This window comes from Anomaloglossus baeobatrachus, chromosome 6 (assembly GCF_048569485.1).
Source record: "Anomaloglossus baeobatrachus isolate aAnoBae1 chromosome 6, aAnoBae1.hap1, whole genome shotgun sequence".
Lineage (NCBI taxonomy): Eukaryota > Metazoa > Chordata > Amphibia > Anura > Aromobatidae > Anomaloglossus > Anomaloglossus baeobatrachus.
Window position 1 is genome coordinate 235,113,925 of NC_134358.1, and position 19,028 is coordinate 235,132,952.

The 19,028-nt window shown below is 46.9% G+C and overlaps 1 long non-coding RNA gene across 1 annotated transcript in view; it reads right to left on the reverse strand.

Moving 5' to 3' along the window:
• LOC142244248 (uncharacterized) overlaps nt 1–19,028 on the reverse strand; it is a 428,197-nt gene that overhangs the window by 173,246 nt on the left and 235,923 nt on the right. The gene's annotated exons all lie outside the window — the stretch shown is intronic.

Here is a 19,028-nt window from a genome sequence, read left to right on the forward strand (position 1 = left end):
CTTCCCAGGGGGCAATGCTCTAGAATCACTGCGTTGAGAAACACGTGATGGTGTCTCCGCAGTGGATATGTTGATCTCCCTAAGGTCAACAATGCTTGCTTAAGTAGTCTTATACTAGGCATTGCCCCCACTAGCCAGATTCCTACTCCACACTGATGAGGGGCAAATACCCCGAAACGGCTGTCTGTGGATGGATACCATGTTTGGTATAGGTAGTCTCCTTGACTGGAGACTGCCCTTCCCGTGGTTGTTCCTTCCCGGTGAAAGACCTGGCTAGTTTCCTGCCAGCGTTGAGAAACACGTGATGGTGTCTCCGCGGCTTTCTTATTTGCATACTTCCCAGGGGGCAATGCTCTAGAATCACTGCGTTGAGAAACACGTGATGGTGTCTCCGCAGTGGATATGTTGATCTCCCTAAGGTCAACAATGCTTGCTTAAGTAGTCTTATACTAGGCATTGCCCCCACTAGCCAGATTCCTACTCCACACTGATGAGGGGCAAATACCCCGAAACGGCTGTCTGTGGATGGATACCATGTTTGGTATAGGTAGTCTCCTTGACTGGAGACTGCCCTTCCCGTGGTTGTTCCTTCCCGGTGAAAGACCTGGCTAGTTTCCTGCCAGCGTTGAGAAACACGTGATGGTGTCTCCGCGGCTTTCTTATTTGCATACTTCAGAGGGGGCAATGCTCTAGAATCACTGCGTTGAGAAACACGTGATGGTGTCTCCGCAGTGGATATGTTGATCTCCCTAAGGTCAACAATGCTTGCTTAAGTAGTCTTATACTAGGCATTGCCCCCACTAGCCAGATTCCTACTCCACACTGATGAGGGGCAAATACCCCGAAACGGCTGTCTGTGGATGGATACCATGTTTGGTATAGGTAGTCTCCTTGACTGGAGACTGCCCTTCCCGTGGTTGTTCCTTCCCGGTGAAAGACCTGGCTAGTTTCCTGCCAGCGTTGAGAAACACGTGATGGTGTCTCCGCGGCTTTCTTATTTGCATACTTCCCAGGGGGCAATGCTCTAGAATCACTGCGTTGAGAAACACGTGATGGTGTCTCCGCAGTGGATATGTTGATCTCCCTAAGGTCAACAATGCTTGCTTAAGTAGTCTTATACTAGGCATTGCCCCCACTAGCCAGATTCCTACTCCACACTGATGAGGGGCAAATACCCCGAAACGGCTGTCTGTGGATGGATACCATGTTTGGTATAGGTAGTCTCCTTGACTGGAGACTGCCCTTCCCGTGGTTGTTCCTTCCCGGTGAAAGACCTGGCTAGTTTCCTGCCAGCGTTGAGAAACACGTGATGGTGTCTCCGCGGCTTTCTTATTTGCATACTTCCCAGGGGGCAATGCTCTAGAATCACTGCGTTGAGAAACACGTGATGGTGTCTCCGCAGTGGATATGTTGATCTCCCTAAGGTCAACAATGCTTGCTTAAGTAGTCTTATACTAGGCATTGCCCCCACTAGCCAGATTCCTACTCCACACTGATGAGGGGCAAATACCCCGAAACGGCTGTCTGTGGATGGATACCATGTTTGGTATAGGTAGTCTCCTTGACTGGAGACTGCCCTTCCCGTGGTTGTTCCTTCCCGGTGAAAGACCTGGCTAGTTTCCTGCCAGCGTTGAGAAACACGTGATGGTGTCTCCGCGGCTTTCTTATTTACCCGTACCAGTAGGACCGTATCTGGTGCCGGTAACAGCAATTTTATGGAATCTTTTCATAATTTTTTTAGACCCTCTTTTGCAAGGCCACCAGAGACAACAAGTCTGACACATAGTCAACGGCTGGAGAGGATGATACAGGAGTATCTCCAAATGAACATCGATGCCATGACTGTGCAACTGGAGCCTTGCTCCTTTTGGGCTTCAAACCTAGAAAAATGGCCAGAGCTCGCAACTTACGCCTTGGAGATTTTGTCGTGTCCAGCTGCCAGCGTTGTCTCTGAACGTGTATTCAGTGCTGCTGGGTGTGTGCTGACAGATAAGCGCACGCGTCTGTCCAGTGACAATGTGGACAGACTGACGTTCATCAAAATGAACAAGTCATGGATCCAGAAGGAATTTACTACCCCTGTGTCATCCTGGGGAGAGTAAATGCTTGTTGATTTGGAATGTGCTTGATGCAAATCAAAACATCCTGTTTGCAACTAGGGCACAAGTGCTGCCACTGAATGGGTGGGTGTGTGGGGCCCAATTTTTGGAAAAAAAGGGAGACTCCGCTTGGAGTAACCCTTGCTTACATTGTTTTTAAAAGAAGCCAAGATGAACAGAGCTGGGATCAGGAAAGACTTTGCTACCTACCCTGGTGTCATCCTGGGGACGGTTAATTATGGCGTATTTTTGAATGTGCTTGATGCAAATCTAGCTGTGAAGTGTACAACTGGGGCACAACTGCTGCCACTGAATGGGTGGGTGTGTGGGGCCCAATTTTTGGAAAAAAAGGGAGACTCCGCTTGGAGTAACCCTTGCTTGCTGTGTTTTTAAAAGAAGCCAAGATGAACAGAGCTGGGATCAGGAAAGACTTTGCTACCTACCACGGTGTCATCCTGGGGACGGATAAGAATGACGTATTTTTGAATGTGCTTGATGCAAATCTAGCTGTGAAGTGTACAACTGGAGCACAACTGCTGCCACTGAATGGGTGGGTGTGTGGGGCCCAATTTTTGGAAAAAAAGGGAGACTCCGCTTGGAGTAACCCTTGCTTGCTGTGTTTTTAAAAGAAGCCAAGATGAACAGAGCTGGGATCAGGAAAGACTTTGCTACCTACCCCGGTGTCATCCTGGGGACGGATAAGAATGACGTATTTTTGAATGTGCTTGATGCAAATCTAGCTGTGAAGTGTACAACTGGGGCACAACTGCTGCCACTGAATGGGTGGGTGTGTGGGGCCCAATTTTTGGAAAAAAAGGGAGACTCCGCTTGGAGTAACCCTTGCTTACATTGTTTTTAAAAGAAGCCAAGATGAACAAGTCATGGGTCAGCAAAGACTTTGCTACCTACCCCGGTGTCATCCTGGGGATGGATAAGAATGGCGTATTTTTGAATGTGCTTGATGCAAATGTAGCTGTGAAGTGTACAACTAGGGCACAACTGCTGCCACTGAAGGGGTGGGTGTGTGTGGGGCCCAATTTTTGGAAAAAAGGGAGACTCCGCTTGGAGTAACCCTTGCTTACATTGTTTTTAAAAGAAGCCAAGATGAACAAGTCATGGGTCAGCAAAGACTTTGCTACCTACCCCGGTGTCATCCTGGGGATGGATAAGAATGGCGTATTTTTGAATGTGCTTGATGCAAATGTAGCTGTGAAGTGTACAACTAGGGCACAACTGCTGCCACTGAAGGGGTGGGTGTGTGTGGGGCCCAATTTTTTGAAAAAAGGGAGACTCCGCTTGGAGTAACCCTTGCTTGCTGTGTTTTTAAAAGAAGCCAAGATGAACAGAGCTGGGATCAGGAAAGACTTTGCTACCTACCCCGGTGTCATCCTGGGGACGGATAAGAATGACGTATTTTTGAATGTGCTTGATGCAAATCTAGCTGTGAAGTGTACAACTGGGGCACAACTGCTGCCACTGAATGGGTGGGTGTGTGGGGCCCAATTTTTGGAAAAAAAAGGGAGACTCCGCTTGGAGTAACCCTTGCTTGCTGTGTTTTTAAAAGAAGCCAAGATGAACAGAGCTGGGATCAGGAAAGACTTTGCTACCTACCCCGGTGTCATCCTGGGGACGGATAAGAATGACGTATTTTTGAATGTGCTTGATGCAAATCTAGCTGTGAAGTGTACAACTGGGGCACAACTGCTGCCACTGAATGGGTGGGTGTGTGGGGCCCAATTTTTGGAAAAAAAGGGAGACTCCGCTTGGAGTAACCCTTGCTTGCTGTGTTTTTAAAAGAAGCCAAGATGAACAGAGCTGGGATCAGGAAAGACTTTGCTACCTACCCCGGTGTCATCCTGGGGACGGATAAGAATGGCGTATTTTTGAATGTGCTTGATGCAAATGTAGCTGTGAAGTGTACAACTAGGGCACAACTGCTGCCACTGAAGGGGTGGGTGTGTGTGGGGCCCAATTTTTGGAAAAAAGGGAGACTCCGCTTGGAGTAACCCTTGCTTACATTGTTTTTAAAAGAAGCCAAGATGAACAAGTCATGGGTCAGCAAAGACTTTGCTACCTACCCCGGTGTCATCCTGGGGATGGATAAGAATGGCGTATTTTTGAATGTGCTTGATGCAAATGTAGCTGTGAAGTGTACAACTAGGGCACAACTGCTGCCACTGAAGGGGTGGGTGTGTGTGGGGCCCAATTTTTGGAAAAAAGGGAGACTCCGCTTGGAGTAACCCTTGCTTGATGTGTTTTTAAAAGAAGCCAAGATGAACAGAGCTGGGATCAGGAAAGACTTTGCTACCTACCCCGGTGTCATCCTGGGGACGGATAAGAATGACGTATTTTTGAATGTGCTTGATGCAAATCTAGCTGTGAAGTGTACAACTAGGGCACAACTGCTGCCACTGAAGGGGTGGGTGTGTGTGGGGCCCAATTTTTGGAAAAAAGGGAGACTCCGCTTGGAGTAACCCTTGCTTACATTGTTTTTAAAAGAAGCCAAGATGAACAGAGCTGGGATCAGGAAAGACTTTGCTACCTACCCCGGTGTCATCCTGGGGACGGATAAGAATGGCGTATTTTTGAATGTGCTTGATGCAAATGTAGCTGTGAAGTGTACAACTAGGGCACAACTGCTGCCACTGAAGGGGTGGGTGTGTGTGGGGCCCAATTTTTGGAAAAAAGGGAGACTCCGCTTGGAGTAACCCTTGATTGCTGTGTTTTTTATAAATGATCCAAGCTGCACAGAGCTGGGATCAGGAAAGACTTAGCTACCTACCCTGGTGTCATCCTGGGGACGGTTAATTATGGCGTATTTTTGAATGTGCTTGATGCAAATCTAGCTGTGAAGTGTGCAACTGGGGCACAAGTGCTACCACTGAAGGGGTGGGTGTGTGTGTGGCCCAATTTTTGGAAAAAAGGGAGACTCCGCTTGGAGTCACCTTGCGGTGTTTTACATGATTTTAGAAGGGCGTGCCATGCCTATATCTGTGTGTCCTCCTCTTTTTCCTTGTCCAGCTGTTTTGTTTTCGCATGAGTATATGTCCTTGTCACTTTCCAATGTGTTTGAGTTGTTTGTCACCTTTAGGACACCTTTGAGGGTGTTTTCTAGGTGTTTTTCTGTGTTTGTGATTGCCTGCCATTGTTTCCTATGCAGTTCGAGTTCGGTTCGTCGAACGTTCGACGAACCGAACTCGAACGGGAGGTCCGTTCGGCGAACCAACCTCGAGCCGAACCGCGACCGGTTCGCTCATCTCTAGTCATTTACTGTATGGCTGCCAGTAATATATAACTATATTGCTATATATTACTGCACACAGCAGGGAGCAGTCAGTTAATAGAACCAGCTCAGTAGAAGTAGCAAAAAATAAAATTGAGGTCTGAGAAGACATTACAGTCAAGAGTCGTATAAGAGGAGAGAAAGGGAACAATTACACAAAGGGTGCTTAATATGTACTACAATGCAGCTTGCTGTGATAATAGTTATAACTAGTGGTAGGTGTTTGGATAATGCTTACCAAATAATGAGTAGTATTTCAGTATTCGTTACGGCAAGAAAAATGCTCAGGTTTCCCATTGACTTGCATTAGGTTCGTTATTCGTGATGAACACCAGAATACTACTTTGGGATTCGTTACGAATAATCCAAACACAAATAGATACCATTCACCCATCTTTAGTTATTACAAAGCTAAGTTATCACTGTCTCATCGACTGGGGAACAACACCCGATGCCCCCACCAATTAGCTGCTTTCAGTTCTAGTAGCGGCAGTAGGCAGCCAGAAATGCTCAGTTCCGGAGTTTTCCCACCTTCTGATAATGACCATGGCCATGTCAATAGGATCAATAGGTCAATAAATCAGTAGGAGGCGGATGTGCAGTACCCGGCCACAGTCACTATTAGAAGATAGGCAGCTCCAGAATTCAGCATTTCTGGCTGCCTGCTGCGGCCTCCGACACCGAGAGCAGCTTATTGGCGGGAGTGCGGGGTGTCGGAAATTGGTGATGACCAATCCTAAGGCCGGCGTCACACGGGACGATCTATCGTGCAATTGCATGAGCGATCGTAACCACCCCCTGTCGTTTGTGCATCATGGCAATTAGTTGCCCGTGGCGCACAAAGTCGTTAACCCCCCGTCACACGTACTTACCTCCCAGACGACGTCGCTAAAGGCGGCGAACATCCTCTTCCTGAAGGGGAGGGACGTTCGGCATCGCAGCGATGTCACACAGCGGCCGCCCAATAGTAGCGGAGCGGCGGAGTTGAGCAGGATGTAAACATCCTGCCCACCTCCTTCCTTCCACATTGGCGGCGGGACGCAGGTAAGCTGTGTTCGTCGCTCCCGAGGTATTACACGGAGCGACGTGTGCTGCCTCGGGAACGATGAACAACCGGAGCACAGGAGGACCGACATTTTGAAAATGAACGACGTGTCAATGAGCAACGATAAGGTGAGTATTTTTGCTCGTTCACAGTCGTTCGGAGGTGTCACACGGTATGATATGTCTAACGATGCCGGATGTGTGTTATTAGCAACGTTACCCCGACGACATATCGCCCAATATATCGTACCATGTGACGCCGGCATAAGAATAGACTATCAATATAAAAGTAGTGGACAACCTCTTTAAAAAATTGAAGACCTCAAAGAAAACACATCACATCAATGCTTCTTTTATATTTATCTTTTATCTTTTTATTTTAGTATAAAACTGAACCTTCACTTTAAGATCATTATGAGTCATGCAGGTGCATGAGAAATGTACTTTTCCAGATTTCCATGGCAAACCTTTTACAATAATGATAGTCAAATAAAAATGATCCAGATATCATTGTTTGGTTTTTGTAATATGTATATACGTACATCATAAGGAAGTAAATGCGGAATTTCCGCATACCATATTCAATCTACTAAAAATACTTAGCTTACGAGCAGGAAAGGAATGTAGCAACATATTGGATTTTTAAACAGCTGTTTCGGGTGCTTTATCAGTGCTACCTGCATAATGCTATTCTGCGGATAAAATACTATAACTGAAAAACATAATACTGTTGATTTCCTGTAAAATCTAACATGAAACTAAAAGATCACTCATGTTTTTACAATGATGTGTTTATTCATTTTAAAATTAAAACATAACTACTAAGAATTAATAGGTATGAGACTGGGATGATCAGAGATGACCAAATCTTGGAAATTCAAAATTGTCATATTTGATTAATTTTTCCCCAAAATTCAATTTGATAGATCGATGGATTCCGGATCTCTTTGCCTACATCATGCTGCTTTCAGATGAGGTATTAAAAACCTGCTGACAGATTCTTTTTAACAACACACTGTAGACTATTTTAAAAGGGTGGTTCACCCATATTTTTTATTTTCTAGATCGATATTATGTTGAGAAACAATGTTTCTCTAAAATACCTTATGTTGGCAATAGTGCCTGTGAGAGGCACTATTGCAGACCGCTGTTCCCCATGGATGACCCCCGGGCTCCGTGACCTCGGAGATCCAGTGATGTAGGTAGCCAGCGGCCATGCCAGTGGAAGTGGCATGGACAGCAACCACACAGTATACAATAGGTTGGGGCACGCAAGGATAAGTCTGGCAGTGCGTGGAGAGCTCTGGCAGTCCCGGCAATAGCAGTACAGATTAGCACTGCAAAACACAGTGTGCATTCAGGAAATATTTAGCTAGCATGGCTGTTTAGCAGCAATGGCAGTGGAAGAAGCTCCATGGTATAAAAAACTGATGGGAAAGGCAAGAAAATGTCTGGCGATGTAACAATATCACAGCCAGCCATGGAAAAAGCATTACAGCATAGCATTATAAAACAGATTGGGCAGACAGAACATGTGTGGCTGTTGCATTTCACTTGCTAAACTGGCATTAGCTGAAGCCACATGGTACAAAACTATGACAGGGTAGGCAGGGAGATTTATGGCAGTGTAGGGCTAGCAACGGCAGCCTCAGCAGCAGCACAATGTACGAGGGGCTGCTGATAAGTCTTTGTGATCTTTTTTTTGTTTCTATGGTAATGAATGTTACATCACATGAAAGCCTTATGTGTCTAATATATGTTTTCAAAATTTTGTGTATGTTGCTTATGGCAACAGTGTTCTACGCACATGGAAAAACAAAATGATGGAGTCTATTGCGATATTCACAGCAACTGAGTGCAGAGGAGTGAGAAAATTCTTGTTTCTGCAAGAAAAGTCGGCAAAGAATATTCATGGTGATATGTCGCAGACATTGGGGGATCAATGCCCTTCATATTCTACTGGGTTGTCATATTTAAAATGAGCCACTTCAGCACTAATGATGAGTATTGTTCTGGACGACCAAGAGTGATTGTTGTTCCGGAGATCGTCGATGCTGTGCATAACCTCATACTGGAGAATCAATGAATTTCAGCTAAAGCAATAACAGACATTATGGGGATTTCCTGTGAACGTGTTTGTGTCATTATCCATGAACTTTTGGACATGAGGAAGCTATCTGCAAAGTGGGTCCCCAAATGTTTGACAACAGATCAGAGAAGCATGCGAGTGAAAATTTCCCAGTCCATTTGTCAGCGTTTCCGGACTGATGAGAACTTCCTGGATCGCCTGGTCACTATAGATGAGACCTGGATTTATTTATATGACCCTGAAAACAGGGAGCAGTCAAAAGAGTGGAGGTACAGAGGTTCTCCTCATCCAAAGAAGTTCAGGGTGCAAAAATCAGCCATTAAGGTGATGGCATCTGTGTTAGGAGGGCGTGTTGATAGTGGACTACCTTCAAAAGGGTTCCACCATGAATGCAAGGTATTACATTGAACTTTTGGACCAATTGAAGGAAGCTATGAAGGCCAGAAGGTGCCGCAAGCTGTCCAAAGGAATCTTGTATCTGCAAGACAACGCCTCTGCTCACACTGTACAACGGACCATGGCAAAACTGGCAGAGCTGGACTTCCAGCTGGTTGACCACCCACCTTATTCACCAGATCTAGCTCCCTCCGACTATCATCTGTTTTCAAACCTAAAGAAACACTTCAAGCGTACCAAATTTCCCACTAATTCTGATGCCATGGCTGCTACGGATGCCTGGTTTGAGGCACAACTAAAATCTTTCTTTTTGCTAGGCTTACAGAACCTGGAATACCGATGTAAGAAGTGTATTGACATCAGTGGAGAGTATGTGGAATAAATGTAAAGTTTCATCATCCAATCTCAGTTCTTTCTGGGTAAAGCCAAAGACTTATTAGTGTAGCGCCCCCCCGAGGCAGATGTTTTAACCTACTTGTAGCCGGGCCGGGGGTGCAGATCCTCTGCGTCATCACAGGGTGGTCTGGCCCGGTTCTGTTGCCCCGAGGCATACAGGAAGGAGGATAGGAGGGTGGCAGGGAGGATGGAGGTGGTAGTTGAAGGTTTAGGAAAGTCTTTTAAGGTGATTGTGATGCCACCTGGGGTACGCGGCCAGGGATGGGGGACGCCACTGCAGGGTCTCTCACCGGGGCAGATGTTAAATGCAGCTGGGATGGTGTCGCTCCCCACAGGCGGAGCGGGATTACCCCGGGAGGATGACGGGGATAGTGGTGGTGGTAGTCCCCATTGGCGCCACAGTGCTGGGCGTCGGCGCCGTTTAAAGGAGAGGCAGAGGTAGAGGCTGCAGGTCCAAGTCTTTTTACTCACAGGTTCTTCAAGCGCTGCCCCAGAGTACTGTCCTCTGCCACGATGGGCTCCAGCCAATCCCGGATCTGTCGGCGGTCACTGCCAGTGCCCGTGAAAGTCTGTTAGTGAAGTGTCCCTCGGTTGCAAACCGGAACCCGGGCCAAGCTTCCTGCTTCAAGACATGGGCCCATGAAGAGAGAGAGGCACTAACTCCAGTTGTTAGTGCTAGGTGTTATCCCAAGCTGTGGCCAGGAAGGTTCTGTCTAAAGTGTGATGGTTGCAACTACTTCTACGCCATGTGGTGTCCGCCCCCAGTGGTTGTCCTAGCGACTGTAGAAGTCCCATGCTTCATGATGGCTGGCTCCCCTGTCTGCCCTAGTCCAACCCCCTATGAGTAAGCACCTGCTGTTGTTTGTGTGTGTTTTGTGAAGGCACCAGAAAGTTAACCCCCTCCTGACCCGGGATAGATATTACCCCTGAAAAGTGGTGTAATATCCTGTGGCGCCTGAATCCAAGGGTGCCACATTAGCAGCCCCTCATATCTAATAACTTGATGGACATAGAGTAGATGCGAAAGCGGGCATGGCCTTATCAGCATTGGTGACATTAGAATAATGTAGAAGAAAATGAACAGGATGGTAGGCAGATGGTATAGCTGATCTAATCATTGACATAGATGAATGAAAACTGACATTTCTGCCAAATTTTGAAAAATGTAAGGGCCTCCTAGTAAGCAGTATAGTCGGCAGGTGTCCATTCTGTGAAAGATTGACTAAACAAGGAAAAAGCTTATTTGGCCATAACAAAATCTTCCATTTTGCTTTTTTAACAAGACTCAAGAAACATGACTATTCATTATCATCCATCCTGGATCAGTTATTAATAGCTATGAAGAATTAAAATATACTGTACCTTTTAATATATAATGATAAAATATGCAGGAGCATAAACCAAATATATAGTGCAAATACAGAGCAAAAAAGCAGAAAATTTACAAAACTACATACAAATACATATATAAAATGTTTTACCTCACCCAGTCAGTAGTGATCTCTGTGATCATCAATGTTCAGATGGGAGCTGCAGAACAGGTAACAATAATTTTAACCCTGTTGTGCCCATGCTTAGCTCCTTCCCTAACAAGGGCAGTACCCAAGTGTGGGAATATAAAGAAATGGAACATCCTTATGCGTTTCTTCCACAATAAGGTGGATTCCTCAGGGGGACAACAATAGGGGAATAGAAAAAAAAAGGTTACAAAAAACCTGCAGTGGCAGGATATAATGGGCTGGCAGATGTATGTCTAACCCTCCGATGGCCCCGTTGGTTTATTTACACATCAGGATAGATCACCATCACTCATCATTGTTCTTGACAAGGTAACCAGACATAGTTCACAGTCTTGGAGGCTTTATTACCTCTCCTTGTTGAGCTGGTGAATTGCTGCCACTCATAGTGTTCACTCTATATTGTGAAAATCATATATTGTCCATGCTTATAGTTGCTGCTCTAGGTGTCTATGATGCAGTGCACCTTAGAGCTCAAGACAAGCTGAGACAGTGGCTCACATTTTTCTTCAGATGAGAACACAAATAAGGTACCCATTTCTGTGAGTAAAAATGGCAACCAGTTAGCTTCACAGGCTCCAGCTGGAGATACTCTTCCATCCTCTTTGCTCTGTATCCTGTCTTCTCCCATCTTCACCATAAAGAGAGGGGGAGGGGTGCCTGTTCTGCTCCAGCTGGAGAAGCTGCTGCAAACACCTACTGAACTCCTGGAGGCTAGAAAACAAAAGGGCTTCTATGTATGGGAGTACTGTATAATGTATTGTGTGTCATATATGTAATGTGTTATGTGCTGTCTATATGTGATATGTATGAGATGTGCGTCCTGTATAATGTGCAATATCTAACTGTCTGTCTGTTATCTATCTATTATCTATCTGTCTGCTTATTTATTGTCGATTTGTCTGTTGAATATCTATTTGTCTAACTATCATGTATCTACTGTTGGTCTGGCACACTGAGACAGCAGTTAATGCCCCAGTGAGCCTCCAAACTGGACATAGAGGGGACCAGCCAGCAGGGATATCGCTGGCACGAAACATCCGGTGCTCTTGCCCAGAGCCCGGAATCTTCTGAAACCACTGCATTGAACTGTATCAGCATCATGTTGCTCTTGATACAGTTCAATCCTGTGACAGAGCACAGAGCTCGATACTCTATCATTGTCTGTCTCCTAAGCCGCAAACAGCTACAGGCCTGTGGCTTATGAGATGGTGTGCCAACGAGGGCAGCTCAGTAGCATCAGTAGCCTGTCTCCACAGGCCACCATAGAAGAGGAGTAGAGATGAGCCACCCAACTAGAGATCGTGTTTGGTTTGGTTCGTCGAACGGTGCCCCGTTCGACGAACCGTTCAATGAACCTCTCGAACCCCATTGAAAACAATGGGAGGCAATCACAAACACCTAAAAACACCTGGAAAACACCCTCAACAGTGTCCAAAAGGTGACAAACAACTCCCAAGACAACACAAACACATGGGAAAGTGACAAGGACAAATACCCATGCAAAAACTAAACAGTTGGACGAGGAAAAAGAGGAGACACAGATATAGGCATGGCATGCCCTTCTAAAGTCATGTAAAACACAACAAGGAGACTCCAAGCAGAGTCGCCCTTTTTTCCCAAAATTGGGCCACACAGACACCCCTTCAGTGGCATCACTTGTGCCCCAGTTGCAAACTTGACAGGTAGACTTGCATCAAGCACATTCCAAAATACCCCAGCCTTAACTGTCCCCAGGATGACACCGGGGTAGGTAGCAAAGTCTTTACTGAACCATGACTTGTTCATCTTGGCTCGTTTTTAACAACACCACAAGGGGACTCCAAGCAGAATCTCCATTTTTCCAAAAATTGGGCCCCACACACACCACTTCAGTGGCATCACTTTTGCCCCAGTTGCAAACTGGATGTGTTGATTTGCATCAAGCACATTCAAAAATACGCCAGCCTTAACTGTCCCCAGGATGACACCGGGGAAGGTCTAGCAAAGTCTTTGCTGATCCCAGATCTATTCATCTTGGATCATTTTTAAAAACACAGCAAGGGTTACTCCAAGCAGAGTCTCCCTTTTTTCCAAAAATTGGGCCACACAGACACCCCTTCAGTGGCAGCACTTGTGCCCCTGTTGTACACTTCACAGGTAGATTTGCATCAAGCACATTCAAAAATACGCCAGCCTTAGCTGTCCCTAGGATTACACAGGGATAGGTAGCAAAGTCTTTGCTGAACCATGACTTGTTCATCTTGGCTCATTTTTAAAAACACAGCAGGGGGACTCCAAGCAGAGTCTCCCTTTTTATTCCAAAAATTGAGCCACACAGACACCCCTCAGTGGCAGCACTTGTGCCCCAGTTGCAAACTTGACAGGTACATTTCCATCAAGCACATTCCAAATCCACAAGCCTTTATTCTCCCCAGGATGACACAGGGGTAGTAAAGTTCTTGCGCATTCATGACTTGTTCATCTTGATGAACGTTAGTCTGTCCACATTGTCACTGGACAGACGCGTGCGCTTATCTGTCAGCACACACCCAGCAGCACTGAAGACACGTTCTGAGACAACGCTGGCAGCTGGACACGACAAGATCTCCAAGGCGTAAGTGGAGAGCTCAGGCCATTTTTCAAAATTTGAAGCCCAAAATGAGTAAGGCTCCAGTTGGAAAGTCATGGCATCGATGTTCATTTGGAGATACTCCTGTATCATCCTCTGCAGCCGTTGACTATGTGTCAGACTTCTTGTCTCTGTTGGCCTTGCAAAGGATGGTCTAAAAAAACTATGAAACAATTCAATAAAATTGCTGTTACCAGCAACAGATACGGTGCTGCTGGTACGGGTAGACTGTTGATGACAAGACCGTCCCATGTTTGTCAAGTTACAACTGGGAGATTCACTCCGCGCACCACTGGTGTTTGGTGGAAAAGCCGAGCTAAGATTGAGTAACAGCTTCTGCTGAAACTCCTGCATAGGTGCGTCCCTTTCTATGGCTGGAATTATTTCACAAAATTTGGACTTGTACCGGGGGGATCTAATAGTGTGGCAACCCAGTAGTCATCATCACTTCTAATTTTGACAATCCGAGGGTCATGTTGTAGGTAGTGCAGCAAGAAGGCGCTCATGTGTCTTGCGCATCCATGCGGACCAAGTCCTTGCTGTGTTTATGGCATAGAGGTGCTAACCATTCTTTCTTCCTCTGACATCTCCCCCCAACATCTTTCAACTGAAATTTGACCAAGGTCTCCCTCATCTGCTGAGTCTTCCATGTTCATGGACAGTTCGTCCTCCATTTCTTCATGTTCTCCTGCACCTTCCTCAACATTTTGCCTGCTACCATGCGCCCTTGTTAATCCCTCCCCCCCATCGTCCCATGCCTGCAACCTTGGTGATAATGAATGTCTGGACCTTGGTGATGTTGTTATCCCTTGCGCATATGAATCCTCCTGTACTTCCTCCCCTTCCTGTTGAACCACCCCCTGACTCCGAATAGTGTTTAGCGTGTGCTCCAGCATGAAAATGACTTGAACTATAATGCTGATAATGGCATTGTCAGCGCTAAACATATTCGTCGCCATGTCGAAACTGTGCAGAAGGGTGCATAGGTCATTGATCTGAGACCACTCCATCAGGGTGATCTTCCCCACCTCTGCATCTCGTTGGCCCAGGCTATACGTCATGACGTATTGCACCAGTGCTCGGCGGTGCTGCCACAGTCGCTGTAACATGTGGAGAGTCGAATTCCACCGTGTCGGCACATCGCATTTCAGGCGATGAACCGGCAGGCCGAAAGACTTCTGGAGCGATGCAAGTCGGTCAGTTGCGGCCGTTGAATGGCGGAAGTGAGCAGACAGTTTTCGTGCCCTGTGCAGAAGGCCATCTAGGCCAAGATAGTGTGTTAAAAATTGCTGAACAACAAGGTTCAACACGTGAGCCATACAAGGCACGTGTGTCACCTTGCCCAGGCAAAGGGCTGCACCCAGGTTTGCAGCATTGTCGCACTCGGCCTTACCTGGCTGCAGGTTGAGTGGAGACAACCATTTATGAAACTCGGACCGCAGAGCTGCCCACAACTCAGCCGCTGTGTGACTCTTATTTCCAAGACATTTCAAGCTAAAGACCGCCTGATGCCATTGCGCTCTGCTGCCAGCATAGTAAGTTGGTGTGCGTGATTCCTTCTGCGCAGTTACAATGCTGGTGGCCTGACCAGGCAGGCTTGGGGCGGAGGTGGAGGACCCAGACGAGGTTGAGGAGGCAGAAGCGTTGGAGGAACTTATACATACAGAGGATTGATGCACAAGTTGTGGGGACGGTAAGACTTGTTCAGCAGACCCTTCTCCATCTATCACCATAGTTACCCAGTGCCCAGTCAGCGACATGTAACGCCCCTGTCCATGCTTACCGGTCCAAGTATCGGTGGTGAAACGCACCCGTTCACACACAGAGTTTGTCAAGGAAGCGGTGATGTTGTGTGTGACATGCTGGTGTAGTGCAGGCACACCTTTCTTAGAGAGGTAGTGGCGACTGGGCATCTGGTATTTGGGCACAGCGACAGACATAAGGTCTCAAAAATCCTGTGTGTCCACCAGGCAGAAAGGCAGCATTTCGGTAGCCAAGAGCTTACAGAACGATAAAGTCAACCTCTTAGCTTTGTCATGGGTCGGAGGAAATGGCTTTTTATTTGTCCACATCTGAGGGACAGAGATCTGGCTGCTGTGTGTAGACGGTGGTGATTAGTGTGTCCCTGGAAAAATGCAGGTTTGTGAGGAAAGTGCAGGCGGAGACATGATGATGCCTTCATCCAACGTTGGTGCTATCAATGTCTGAGAGAGCTGTACACCCGCACTTGTTTCCCTTTCCAAACCAACTGACGACCTACCAAGCAAACTGCCTGTTGCGGTTACAGTGGTGAAAGGTGTGTGTGGAAAACCAGGTGTGACAGTTGTCCCCACAGTCATAGAAGATGAAGAGCGCGCAGATGCACTGGAAGGGGCAGGCAGTGGTTGGCCCATTACGCTAGGCCACATTGCAGCACAGTGAGCTTCCCACTGGGAATTATGCTTGGTATTCATGTAACGATTCATGGAAGAAGTTGTCAAACTGGTGAGCTTTTTGCCTCTACTTATAGATTCCCGACAAATTTTACAGATCACATGATTTGGGAGATCCTTTGCATGGTCAAATAAGGACCCGGCTAGGCAAGGCTTAGAGGACATGCGACCTGCAGAGCCACCCTGACTTGTGCTCAGAGGCAGAGTGGTGGCTGAGGATGCAGTTGTAGATGTGCTACCAGTACTCCGACTCTGTCCAGGAAGGCGCAAGGTAACCGTCGTCAGTTGCATCCTCCTCCACCGCCTCTGTTGACCTCCTCAAGTGCCTGACTGTGGGTTGACAGTAAGTGGGATCTAGAACTTCATCATCAAGCATTGTGTTTGCACTCCCCTCGCCCTCAGACCTAGCCTCTTCCTGCCCTGACCGAATATTTAAGTTGTCATCCCAATCTGTTATCTGCGTCTCATCGTCATCAGTATGTTCCTCATTGTCTACACCAACAGTTTGCTATAAAAATAGCGTAGCAAAATGTGCATAGTAGAATGGTAGAATGTATAATGGTAGAATGTATAATGTATGATGGTAGAATGTATAATAGTAGAATGGGTACAATGCAGAGGTGCTGGAACTTGCTTGGCACCAGTGGGACACTAAATTAGTATAGCAGACACTTTTTGGATGCCACTTATGTTCAGCACTGTTTGCTATAAGAATAGCGTAGCAAAATGTGCATGAGGGTAGAATGCAGAGGTGGTGGGACTTGCTTGGCACAAGTGGGGCACTAAATTAGTATAGCAGACACTTTGTGGATGCCACTAATTTTCAGCACTGTTTGCTATAAAAATAGCGTAGCAAAATGTGCATGAGGGTTGAATGCAGAGGTTGTGGGACTTGCTTGGCACAAGTGGGACACAAAATTAGTATAGCAGACACTTTTTGGATGCCACTTATGTTCAGCACTGTTTGCTGTAAGAATAGCGTAGCAAAATGTGCATGAGGGTAGAATGCAGAGGTGCTGGAACTTGCTTGGCACCAGTGGGACAACAATGGAGTATAGCAGCCACTTTTTGGATGCCACTAAGTTTCAGCACTGTTTGCTATATAAATAGCGTGGCAAAAGTGGGCAGGTGGGTACAGTGGCCGGGTTCTCTGGGTCAGTGGACAGGAAAGGAAGCCTCACTTTCTATCCCTCCTAATGGTGAAATGCAGCAAGGAATTCCCTGAGCTTAGGTACACAGACGCTGTTATCTGAAGCTATATACAGCGTTTCCATGGACCTGCCTGTCACCTATGGCTCTGAGCCCCAGGAAATCAGCCCTGAAAAGGGCTGAAATATACTTCTGTCCCTAATCTGTAGAGCGCTGTGTGTATAGCGTACACAGCAGGAGCGGCGACTGGAGCTTCGTGAGCGGTGACTGTCACCTACACGCAGAAGGCAGATAATGGCGCCGTGAGGGAAAATGGCCGTATTTATAATGCAAGGACATGTGACATTCACAGCCTATGATACATGCCCTTGCTTGTCTGGCAAAAAATTCTACTTAGCTGTGTGTGTGTCTGTGATTGGCTGACATGCTGGCCCGCCCCACTGCATGTGCGCTTAGGGAAAAAAAAATGGCGATTGCCATTATCCCAGCAGCACTGATCTAAATGCGCCCCCCCCGCGCACACTATACGCTGAAATTTGATAATAGTGTGAATCACAGAGTGACTCACACTATTACAGTGAAAAGCCAACTAGTAACTAGATCGCGCTATTGCCTTCATTAGCTGCGTGGAGCTGACAGGAGCGACGGTGTCTTCTGCAGCTCCGGTCACCTCCATGCAGCAGAGCTGGAGGCGACGCTGGACCATCCTGGATTACGCCGGACATGGAGGGCTTTTTCGGGCTTATTAAAGTGGTGAACCAGGGTATATATTTGTGTTTTTTATTTCTAATAAAGGATTTTTTCGGGTGTGTGTGTTTATTTACTGTCACTTACAGATTAATCATGGAAGGTATCTTGGGGTGACACCTGACATGATTAATCTAGGATTTATTGGCAGCTATGGGCCGCCAAAAACTCCTTATTACCCCGATTTGCCAACACACCAGGGCAAATCGGGAAGAGCCGGGTACAGTCCCACAACTGTCGCATTTAATGTATGCGGCAATTCTGGGCGGCTGCTGACTGATATTGTTAGGCTGGGGGGCTCCCCATAACGTGGGGCTCCCCATCCTGAGAATACCAGCCTTCAGCCGTATGGCTTTATCTGGCTGGTATTAAAATGGGGGGAGACCGCACGCCGTTTTTTTTAATTATTTATTTAATTTTACTGCACAGACACGCCCACCAGCTGCTGTGATTGGGTGCAGTGAGACAGCTGTCACTCAGCGTGGGGGGCGTGTCTGACTGCAACCAATCATAGGTGCCGGTGGGTGGGGAAAGCAGGGAATACGAGATTGATTAATGAGCGGTCGGCATTTTCAAAGTAATTGTTGCCGCGCATTCTCTGCACAGCTGTTCCTCGTGCGCTGGTGATCGGGGAGCGGTAAGTATGAGAGAGGGCTGCTAACTTCAGTCACTCGGGGGATTAGCGGTCACTGGTGAATCCTTCATAGGTGACCGCTAATCAGTACGCGGCACACAGACAGAGCCGCGGCATGACAATGAAGTCGGGTGAAGTTCACCCGAGTTCATTCTCATTGCGCAACTCTGTCTGCTGTCAGCCGACATGCATCAACGACATTGTGCAACACACAAACGGACATTCCACACGGACATTCCACGTACACATACACGGGCATTTTACACACAAACACGGACATTTTACACGTACACACGGCTCGCATACGCCATCACACGGATGCCATGCGTACCGGAGAAACGCCCCAAAAAAACGGAACACGGACCCAAAAAACAGACCGTAAGACACGTACTTTTTTTTGCGGAAGTGTGTTTTAGGCCTTACAAATTTTCCTACAAAATTATTTGCACCATTGCCAACTGTTGTGAGCGTAGACTGGTAATAAAGGGATTATGGTATATATGCCATAGTTCTTCCATACACAGCATCCTTGTCTTCACATTGTATATATGGTACTGCACCTCAGTCTGTTCAGGTCAGTGGAGATGAGAGCAAGCAATACGTACACAGTGCCATGCTGTCCTCATAGTTT